A 9,528-nucleotide genomic window follows, 5' to 3' on the forward strand; every position below is an offset into this window, starting at 1 on the left:
GCCCCTCGGGCGGACACAGGTGTCTGCATGAGCCCCTGTCGCTCAGATGCTGGAAGAGCAGTTTGAAAAAGGACCGGGGTAAAGAGGGGGAAAGCACCATATATGTGTCCGGGAAGGCGCCCCTCGGGCGGACACAGGTGTCTGCATGAGCCCCTGTCGCTCAGATGCTGGAAGATCAGTTTGAAAAAGGACCGGGGTAAAGAGGGGGGAAGCACCATATATGTGTCCGGGAAGGCGCCCCTCGGGCGGACACAGGTGTCTGCATGAGCCCCTGTCGCTCAGATGCTGGAAGATCAGTTTGAAAAAGGACCGGGGTAAAGAGGGGGGAAGCACCATATATGTGTCCGGGAAGGCGCCCCTCGGGCGGACACAGGTGTCTGCATGAGCCCCTGTCGCTCAGATGCTGGAAGATCAGTTTGAAAAAAGAACCAGAGGATAGAGGGGAAAAACACCATATTTGTGTCCGAAAATAGCTCACTTTGACTCGGACGCGTTCCCTGTGATTTCAGCCTGTCAGACATGGTGCACATAGTAACGAGATGGAGGTGTTTTGGTCGACCAGGTAAAAAACGAAAAATCGAGAGAAGGTAAAAAGTAGGTGAAAAATTAAGCCTCTCTCGTTAAGGTACTTAGAAAAAATCCCAAAAAAAAAATGAACTCCCATTGAAATGAATGGGGAAAAATTTTTTTCTCGTTTTTTTTCTAAGTACAACAACGAGAGAAGGTAAAAAATGGTTTTTTTTAGCCTCTCTCGTTAAGGTACTTAGAAAAAAACCCAGATTTTTTATTTTCTCGTTTTTTTTCTAAGTACAACAACGAGAGAAGGTAAAAACAGGTGCTTTTTAGCCTCTCTCGTTAAGGTACTTGGAAAAAATCCGAGACATGTTTGGTCTTCCCCACTGACAGTGCGCCTTTGCTGGGTAAGTTGTGGACGTGCCAGGCACCCCCGGGACACCGGTGGAACGCGGCCGGACTCGTGGTACTCCAACCCGGGCATAATTTTGGATATTTTCCGGTCCTTTTTTTCCCCACTTTCCCAACTTTTCTTCTGAATCACAGTGCGCCTTTGCTGGGTAAGTTGTGGACATGGCAGGCACCCCCGGGACACCGGTGGAACGCGGCCGGACTCGTGGTACTCCAACCCGGGCATAATTTTGGATATTTCCCGGTCCTTTTTTTCCCCACTTTCCCAACTTTTCTTCTGAATCACAGTGCGCCTTTGCTGGGTAAGTTGTGGACATGGCAGGCACCCCCGGGACACCGGTGGAACGCGGCCGGACTCGTGGTACTCCAACCCGGGCATAATTTTGGATCAAATTCGGGACTTTTGCCCACTTTCCCAACTTTTCTTCCCAATCACAGTGCGCCTTTGCTGGGTAAGTTGTGGACATGCCAGGCACCCCCGGGACACCGGTGGAACGCGGCCGGACTCGTGGTACTCCAACCCGGGCATAATTTTGGATCAAATTCGGGACTTTTGCCCACTTTCCCAACGTTTCTTCCCAATCACAGTGCGCCTTTGCTGGGTGCGTTGTGGACATTGTAGGCACCCCGGAACCCTGGTGGAACGCGGCGGGACTTGTGGGACTCGAACCTGGGTGTGATTTTGGACCAAATTCGGGACTTTTGCCCACTTTCCCAACTTTTCTTCCCAATCACAGTGCGCCTTTGCTGGGTGCGTTGTGGACATTGTAGGCACCCCGGAACCCTGGTGGAACGCGGCGGGACTTGTGGGACTCGAACCTGGGTGTGATTTTGGACCAAATTCGGGACTTTTGCCCACTTTCCCAACTTTTCTTCCCAATCACAGTGCGCCTTTGCTGGGTGCGTTGTGGACATTGTAGGCACCCCGGAACCCTGGTGGAACGCGGCGGGACTTGTGGGACTCGAACCTGGGTGTGATTTTGGACCAAATTCGGGACTTTTGCCCACTTTCCCTACTTTTCTTCCCAATCACAGTGCGCCTTTGCTGGGTAAGTTGTGGACATTGTAGGCACCCCGGAACCCTGGTGGAACGCGGCGGGACTTGTGGGACTCGAACCTGGGTGTGATTTTGGACCAAATTCGGGACTTTTGCCCACTTTCCCAACTTTTCTTCCCAATCACAGTGCGCCTTTGCTGGGTGCGTTGTGGACATTGTAGGCACCCCGAGACACTGGTGGAACGCGGCGGGACTTGTGGGACTCGAACCTGGGTGTGATTTTGGACCAAATTCGGGACTTTTGCCCACTTTCCCAACTTTTCTTCCCAATCACAGTGCGCCTTTGCTGGGTGCGTCGTGGACATTGTAGGCACCCCGGAACCCTGGTGGACCGCGGCGGGACTTGTGGGACTCGAACCTGGGTGTGATTTTGGACCAAATTCGGGACTTTTGCCCACTTTCCCTACTTTTCTTCCCAATCACAGTGCGCCTTTGCTGGGTAAGTTGTGGACATTGTAGGCACCCCGGAACCCTGGTGGAACGCGGCGGGACTTGTGGGACTCGAACCTGGGTGTGATTTTGGACCAAATTCGGGACTTTTGCCCACTTTCCCAACTTTTCTTCCCAATCACAGTGCGCCTTTGCTGGGTGCGTCGTGGACATTGTAGGCACCCCGGAACCCTGGTGGACCGCGGCGGGACTTGTGGGACTCGAACCTGGGTGTGATTTTGGACCAAATTCGGGACTTTTGCCCACTTTCCCAACTTTTCTTCCCAATCACAGTGCGCCTTTGCTGGGTGCGTCGTGGACATTGTAGGCACCCCGAGACACTGGTGGAACGCGGCGGGACTTGTGGGACTCGAACCTGGGTGTGATTTTGGACCAAATTCGGGACTTTTGCCCACTTTCCCAACTTTTCTTCCCAATCACAGTGCGCCTTTGCTGGGTGCGTCGTGGACATTGTAGGCACCCCGGAACCCTGGTGGAACGCGGCGGGACTTGTGGGACTCGAACCTGGGTGTGCTTTTGGACCAAATTCGGGACTTTTGCCCACTTTCCCAACTTTTCTTCCCAATCACAGTGCGCCTTTGCTGGGTGCGTCGTGGACATGTCAGGCACCCCGGAACCCTGGTGGAACGCGGCGGGACTTGTGGGACTCGAACCTGGGTGTGATTTTGGACCAAATTCGGGACTTTTGCCCACTTTCCCAACTTTTCTTCCCAATCACAGTGCGCCTTTGCTGGGTAAGTTGTGGACATTGTAGGCACCCCGAGACACTGGTGGAACGCGGCGGGACTTGTGGGACTCGAACCTGGGTGTGATTTTGGACCAAATTCGGGACTTTTGCCCACTTTCCCAACTTTTCTTCCCAATCACAGTGCGCCTTTGCTGGGTGCGTTGTGGACATTGTAGGCACCCCGGAACCCTGGTGGAACGCGGCGGGACTTGTGGGACTCGAACCTGGGTGTGATTTTGGACCAAATTCGGGACTTTTGCCCACTTTCCCAACTTTTCTTCCCAATCACAGTGCGCCTTTGCTGGGTGCGTCGTGGACATGTCAGGCACCCCGGAACCCTGGTGGAACGCGGCGGGACTTGTGGGACTCGAACCTGGGTGTGATTTTGGACCAAATTCGGGACTTTTGCCCACTTTCCCAACTTTTCTTCCCAATCACAGTGCGCCTTTGCTGGGTGCGTCGTGGACATGTCAGGCACCCCGGAACACTGGTGGAATGCGGCGGGACTTGTGGGACTCGAACCTGGGTATAATTATGGATCAAATTCGGGACTTTTGCCCACTTTCCCAACTTTTCTTCCCAATCACAGTGCGCCTTTGCTGGGTGCGTCGTGGACATGTCAGGCACCCCGGAACCCTGGTGGAACGCGGCGGGACTTGTGGGACTCGAACCTGGGTGTGATTTTGGACCACATTCGGGACTTTTGCCCACTTTCCCAACTTTTCTTCCCAATCACAGTGCGCCTTTGCTGGGTGCGTTGTGGACATTGTAGGCACCCCGGAACCCTGGTGGAACGCGGCGGGACTTGTGGGACTCGAACCTGGGTGTGATTTTGGATCAAATTCGGGCCTTTTGCCCACTTTCCCCAACTTTTCTTCCCAATCACAGTGCACCTTTGCTGGGTAAGTTGTGGACATGCCAGGCACCCCCGGGACACCGGTGGAACGCGGCGGGACTTGTGGGACTCGAACCTGGGTGTGATTTTTGATCATTTCGTGGCCTTTTGCTATGCATGCCTTCTCCCCGCTAGTTTGATGTGTGCTGCTGCAAAAGTTCCAAGAGGGCGTTTTTGCCCCCCTCCAAACTCCCTCTCTTTGTTTATAGTGCATATTTTCTGCTGGATCTACTCTCTATTTACTCCAAGGAAAAAAACTAGCCGGTCGCGGCAAATTTTTACAATCGGTCGCCAAACTACGGCACGAGGGCCGAACGCGGTACGCCGGCGTCCAAGATACGGCCCGGGGATTTTTTTGATTTTTTGGGCTTTTTTTGATTTTTTTGGACATGTTGGGCATCCCAGGACTCGGGTGCGACTGCAGGACGTGTGGGGCTCTAACCTGGGTGTGGTTTTTGGTCATTTTTCCGGACTTTTGCCCACTTTTCCAACTTTTCTTCCCAATCACAGTGCGCCTTTGCTGGGTGCGTTTTGGGCATGTGGGGGGCACCTCGGACTCGGGTGGGACGCGGCGGGACTTGTGGCACTCGTACCTGGGTGTGATTTTTGATCATTTTGTGGACTTTTCCCCAGACACTCTCCACTTGTCTACCCCACTTCCCCTGTGACTTTGCTGGGGGGGCGTTTCCCCGCTGTCCTTTGTAGTGTAAGGGTTACTTTTCTTTTTTTTCTGTCTGAAAATAGGGCCCCAAAAGGCCTCACACTCCCCGGGAAGACCTGATGGACGCCTCGGCGTCACTGAAACAGGCCAATCTGTCTGAAAATATGGCCCACGAAAGGCCTCACATTCCCCGGGAAGACCTGACGGACGCCCCGGCGTCACCGAAATACGGCAAACTGTCTGAAAATAGGGGCTCCAAGTGTTCCCCACTATTTCTGGCCCACAAAAGGCCTCTCATTCCCCGGGAACACCTGTAGGACTCCCCGGCGTCAAGGAAATACGCCAAACCGTCTGAAAATAGGGGCCCAAAAGAACTGGAAATAATGTGTTTAATTTGGGGGGTGATGTCTATAATTATGGGGGTGCATTGGAGGCGGGAGTCCACTGGAGGGCTCCACACCGTCTGAATATAGGGCCCCAAAAGGCCTGGAATTAATGTATTTAATTTGGGGGGTGCATTTGCAGCGGGAGTCCACCGGAGGGCTCCATTTCCCCACTCTTTTGTTGACATATGGCCACAAAAGGCCTCTCATTCCCCGGGAAGACCTGATGGACGCCCCGGCGTCACCGAAATAAGCCAAACTGTCTGAAAATAGGGGCTCCAAGGGTTCCCCACTCTTTCTGGCCCACAAAAGGCCTCTCATTCCCCGGGAACACCTGTAGGACTCCCCGGCGTCAAGGAAATCCGCCAAACTGTCTGAAAATAGGGCCCCAAAAGAACTGGAAATGATGCCTTTAATTTGGGGGGTGATGTCTTTAATTTGGGGGGTGCATTGGAGGCGGGAGTCCACTGGAGGGCTACACACCGTCTGAATATAGGGCCCCAAAAGGCCTGGAATTAATGTATTTAATTTGGGGGGTGCATTTGCAGCGGGAGTCCACCGGAGGGCTCCATTTCCCCACTCTTTTGTTGACATATGGCCACAAAAGGCCTCTCATTCCCCGGGAAGACCTGATGGACGCCCCGGCGTCACCGAAATAAGCCAAACTGTCTGAAAATAGGGGCTCCAAGGGTCCCCCACTCTTTCTGGCCCACAAAAGGCCTCTCATTCCCCGGGAACACCAAAAGAACTGGAAATAATGTGTTTAATTCAGGGTGCATTTGCAGCGAGTGTCCACCAGAGGGCTCCAATTCCCCAGCTATAGTCCTGGTACTCTAAAATGATGGCACTTAGTCAAATTTCCGCCTTTTTTTTGGACTTCCAGCGAGGAGAGGGACAATTTTGCGTTCCTGACCCAGGTGGAGGACCATAGCACGTCGGCCTTCTTAAAGGGACATCCTCCTAGGCACTTAGTCAAATTTACACCTTTTTTTTGGACTTCCAGCGAGGAGAGGGACTAATTTTGCTTTCCGTACCCGGGTGGAGAACCATAGCAGGTCAGCCTTCTTAAAGGGACATCCTCCTAGGCACTTAGTCAAATTTCCGCCTTTTTTTTGGACTTCCAGCGAGGAGAGGGACTAATTTTGCTTTCCGCACCCGGGTGGAGAACCATAGCAGGTCAGCCTTCTTAAAGGGACATCCTCCTAGGCACTTAGTCAAATTTACGCCTTTTTTTTGGACTTCCAGCGAGGAGAGGGACTAATTTTGCTTTCCGTACCCGGGTGGAGAACCATAGCACGTCGGCCTTCTTAAAGGGAAATGCTCCTAGGCACTTAGTCAAATTCACGCCTTTTTTTTGGACTTCCAGCGAGGAGAGGGACAATTTTGCGTTCCTGACCCAGGTGGAGGACCATAGCACGTCGGCCTTCTTAAAGGGACATCCTCCTAGGCACTTAGTCAAATTTACACCTTTTTTTTTGGACTTCCAGCGAGGAGAGGGACTAATTTTGCTTTCCGTACCCGGGTGGAGAACCATAGCAGGTCAGCCTTCTTAAAGGGACATCCTCCTAGGCACTTAGTCAAATTCACGCCTTTTTTTTGGACTTCCAGCGAGGAGAGGGACTAATTTTGCTTTCCGTACCCGGGTGGAGAACCATAGCAGGTCAGCCTTCTTAAAGGGACATCCTCCTAGGCACTTAGTCAAATTTACGCCTTTTTTTTGGACTTCCAGCGAGGAGAGGGACAATTTTGCGTTCCTGACCCAGGTGGAGGACCATAGCACGTCGGCCTTCTTAAAGGGACATCCTCCTAGGCACTTAGTCAAATTCACGCCTTTTTTTTGGACTTCCAGCGAGGAGAGGGACAATTTTGCTTTCCTGACCCAGGTGGAGAACCATAGCACGTCGGCCTTCTTTAAGGGACATCCTCCTAGGCACTTAGTCAAATTTACGCCTTTTTTTTGGACTTCCAGCGAGGAGAGGGACAATTTTGCTTTCCTGACCCAGGTGGAGAACCATAGCACGTCGGCCTTCTTAAAGGGAAATGCTCCTAGGCACTTAGTCAAATTCACGCCTTTTTTTTGGACTTCCAGCGAGGAGAGGGACAATTTTGCTTTCCTGACCCAGGTGGAGAACCATAGCACGTCGGCCTTCTTAAAGGTACATCCTCCTAGGCACTTAGTCAAATTCACGCCTTTTTTTGGACTTCCAACGAGGAGAGGGACTAATTTGGCGTTCCGTACCCAGGTGGAGAACCATAGCACGTCGGCCTTCTTAAAGGGAAATGCTCCTAGGCACTTAGTCAAATTCACGCCTTTTTTTTGGACTTCCAGCGAGGAGAGGGACAATTTTGCTTTCCTGACCCAGGTGGAGAACCATAGCACGTCGGCCTTCTTAAAGGGAAATGCTCCTAGGCACTTAGTCAAATTCACGCCTTTTTTTTGGACTTCCAGCGAGGAGAGGGACAATTTTGCTTTCCTGACCCAGGTGGAGAACCATAGCACGTCGGCCTTCTTAAAGGGACATCCTCCTAGGCACTTAGTCAAATTCACGCCTTTTTTTTGGACTTCCAGCGAGGAGAGGGACTAATTTGGCGTTCCAGACCCAGGTGGAGAACCATAGCAGGTCGGCCTTCTTAAAGGGACATGCCCCTAGACACTTAGTCAAATTTACGCCTGAAAATAGGGCCCCAAAAGAACTGGAAATAATGTCTTTAATTCAGGGTGCATTTGCAGCGAGTGTCCACCAGAGGGCTCCAATTCCCCCACTATAGTCCTGGTACTCTAAAATGATGGCACTTAGTCAAATTTCCGCCTTTTTTTGATGACTTCCAACTAGGAGAGGGACTAATTTTGAGTTCCGGACCCGGGTGGAGAACCATAGCACGTCGGCCTTCTTAAAGGGACATCCTCCTAGGCACTTAGTCAAATTTCCGCCTTTTTTTTGGACTTCCAGCGAGGAGAGGGACTAATTTGGCGTTCCAGACCCAGGTGGAGAACCATAGCACGTCGGCCTTCTTTAAGGGACATCCTCCTAGGCACTTAGTCAAATTTACGCCTTTTTTATGGACTTCCAGCGAGGAGAGGGACTAATTTTGCTTTCCGCACCCGGGTGGAGAACCATAGCAGGTCAGCCTTCTTAAAGGGACATCCTCCTAGGCACTTAGTCAAATTTACGCCTTTTTTTTGGACTTCCAGCGAGGAGAGGGACTAATTTTGCTTTCCGTACCCGGATGGAGAACCATAGCACGTCGGCCTTCTTAAAGGGAAATGCTCCTAGGCACTTAGTCAAATTCACGCCTTTTTTTTGGACTTCCAGCGAGGAGAGGGACAATTTTGCTTTCCTGACCCAGGTGGAGAACCATAGCACGTCGGCCTTCTTAAAGGGAAATGCTCCTAGGCACTTAGTCAAATTCACGCCTTTTTTTTGGACTTCCAGCTAGGAGAGGGACTAATTTGGCGTTCCGTACCCAGGTGGAGAACCATAGCACGTCGGCCTTCTTAAAGGGAAATGCTCCTAGACACTTAGTCAAATTTACCAAACTTTTCTATAGAGCCCTGGTACTCTAAAATGATGACACATAGACAAAAAACCAAACTTTTCTATAGAGGCCTGGTACTCTAAAATAATGACACTTAGTCAAATTTCCGCCTTTTTTTGATGACTTCCAACTAGGAGAGGGACTCATTTTGAGTTCCGGACCCGGGTGGAGAACCATAGCACGTCGGCCTTCTTAAAGGGACATCCTCCTAGGCACTTAGTCAAATTCACGCCTTTTTTTTGGACTTCCAGCTAGGAGAGGGACTAATTTGGCGTTCCGTACCCAGGTGGAGAACCATAGCACGTCGGCCTTCTTAAAGGGAAATGCTCCTAGACACTTAGTCAAATTCACGCCTTTTTTTTGGACTTCCAGCTAGGAGAGGGACTAATTTGGCGTTCCGTACCCAGGTGGAGAACCATAGCACGTCGGCCTTCTTAAAGGGAAATGCTCCTAGACACTTAGTCAAATTCACGCCTTTTTTTTGGACTTCCAGCTAGGAGAGGGACTAATTTGGTGTTCCGTACCCAGGTAGAGAACCAAGGCACGTCGGCCTTCTTAAGGGGACATCCTCCTAGACACTTAGTCAAATTCACGCCTTTTTTTTTGGACTTCCAGCTAGGAGAGTGACTAATTTGGCGTTCCAGACCCAGGTGGAGAACCATAGCACGTCGGCCTTCTTAAAGGGAAATGCTCCTAGACACTTAGTCAAATTTACCAAACTTTTCTATAGAGCCCTGGTACTCTAAAATGATGACACATAGACAAAAAACCAAACTTTTCTATAGAGGCCTGGTACTCTAAAATGATGACACATAGACAAAAAACCAAACTTTTCTATAGAGGCCTGGTACTCTAAAATAATGACACTTAGTCAAATTTCCGCCTTTTTTTGAC

The sequence above is a fragment of the Nerophis lumbriciformis genome, unplaced genomic scaffold (genome assembly GCF_033978685.3).
Source record: "Nerophis lumbriciformis unplaced genomic scaffold, RoL_Nlum_v2.1 HiC_scaffold_176, whole genome shotgun sequence".
NCBI classification, from domain to species: domain Eukaryota; kingdom Metazoa; phylum Chordata; class Actinopteri; order Syngnathiformes; family Syngnathidae; genus Nerophis; species Nerophis lumbriciformis.